This window comes from Phaeodactylum tricornutum, genomic scaffold, assembly GCF_000150955.2.
Source record: "Phaeodactylum tricornutum CCAP 1055/1 PHATR_bd_26x34 genomic scaffold, whole genome shotgun sequence".
NCBI classification, from domain to species: Eukaryota; Bacillariophyta; class Bacillariophyceae; order Surirellales; family Neidiaceae; genus Phaeodactylum; species Phaeodactylum tricornutum.
In genome coordinates this window covers 39,992-41,999 of record NW_002238030.1, presented here as the reverse complement: position 1 = coordinate 41,999, position 2,008 = coordinate 39,992, and positions in this window count along the sequence as shown.

The following is a 2,008-nucleotide window of genomic DNA, read 5'->3' as shown; positions in this document are numbered from 1 at the left end:
TGGCGTTGCAAATTCTAACCCAATTTTGGATACCCGTGTTTACACAGTCGAGTTCCCGGATGGGACCGAAAAGGAGTATTCCGCTAACATTATTGCAGAGTCCCTGTACTCTGAAGTCGATCAAGATGGACGGCAGTTCCAATTGATTGACGAGATCATTGACCATTCTTCCGACGCGTCTGCAGTCTCTCGGGACGACATGTACGTGGACAAAGATGGTCCCAATCGGCATTTGCGTCGGACAACGAAAGGTTGGAAGCTTTTGATTCAATGGAAAGACGGGACGTCCACGTGGGAGCGCCTTGCCAACCTTAAGGAATCAAACCCTGTGCAAGTTGCTGAATATTCAGTTGCTAACAAGCTTGCAGAGGAACCGGCGTTTATCTGGTGGATCAAAGACGTTCTACGACGTCGCGATCGGATTATTTCTAAGGTAAAAGCTCGGTACTGGAAACGCACTCACAATGGGGACCGATTTCTGGAAACATGCAATCGAGAAAGAGATGGCAAACGTTATGCCAGCATTCAAGTTCCTCGAAGGGGACGAAAATCTCCCGGTTGGTTGCCAGAAAATTGATTGTCATATTATATTTGATGTGAAACTCGATTTGACTCGCAAGGCACGGTATGTGGCTGGGGGACATATGACGGAAGCACCGGCGGCGTTGACTTATTCGTCGGTAGTGTCTAGAGAAAGTGTACGGATTGCATTTATGGCGGCAGCGTTAAACGGGTTGGACATTTTGGCGGCGGATGCGCAGAATGCTTATCTAAACGCGGATTGTCGGGAAAGTGTGTATACCATTGCGGGTCCGGAGTTTGGCGCAGCTAGACAAGGACTTCGAGTGTTAATTGTTCGGGCTCTATATGGATTAAAGAGTTCCGGCGCGGCGTGGCATGCGCACTTAGCACAAACGATGTCGGATTTAAAGTTTCGACCCTGCGTGGCGGATCCCGATGTTTGGTTGCGACCGGCTGTCAAAGGTAATGGGGACAAATACTATGAATATGTACTCATTTATGTTGATGACATTTTGGCAGTTTCAGAGAAGCCGGATCGGATTATGGAAACGTTATCAAGTCTCTATAAGTTCAAAGAAGATCCGAAGACCCGGAAGAAGTATGGTCCTCCAGATCGTTATTTGGGCGCCAATGTTGGAAAGTATAAGTTACCAGGAGCCACCAAAGAGCATTGGTATATGAGTTCGGACGACTACGTGAAAGCTGCGGTAACTAATGTTGAAAATGAGCTTTTCAAAGTTGGGCAGAGGTTTACCACGCGGTCGGGACACACCGTTATGTCGCAATCGTACCGTCCGGAATTGGATGTGTCGCCTGTGTTGGGAGCGGACAAGGCTAACTATTACCAGAACCTAATTGGAATCTTGCGATGGGCAGTTGAATTGGGGCGGATCGATATCTTTGCGCAAGTTTCGATGTTATCGCAATATCTCGCTCAGCCCAGGGAGGGACATTTGGATAAAGTGTTCCATATATTTGGGTATCTAAAGGTGCATGGACGATCTAAAGTTGTTTTCGACGATACGTTTATTTCGTGGAAAGACAAGTTTACTCAGTGTGATTGGCAGGATTTCTATCCCGATGCGAAGGAACCGATTCCAGGGAATATGCCGGAGCCTCGCGGTAAAGAAGTTCAGTTGAATGCTTTTGTTGATGCTGATCATGCGGGCGATCAGGTGACGCGTCGTTCGAGATTGGTTTTCGAAACAACAGAACACTGTCGAAACGTCTACGTTTGGTTCGGAATTTGTTGCGATGAAGATTGCGACGGAGCTGTTGATTGGTTTGCGGTACAAACTTCGAATGATGGGTTTGCCTCTGGATGGACCGGCGAATGTTTTCGGGGACAACCAATCGGTAGTTACCAATGCGTCGCGATCGGAGTCGGTTTTGAAAAAGAAACATGTTAGCATTTGCTATCATCGGGTGAGAGAAGCGTGTGCGGCCGACATCATTCGGATTGCTCATGAGAGTACCAAAACAAACT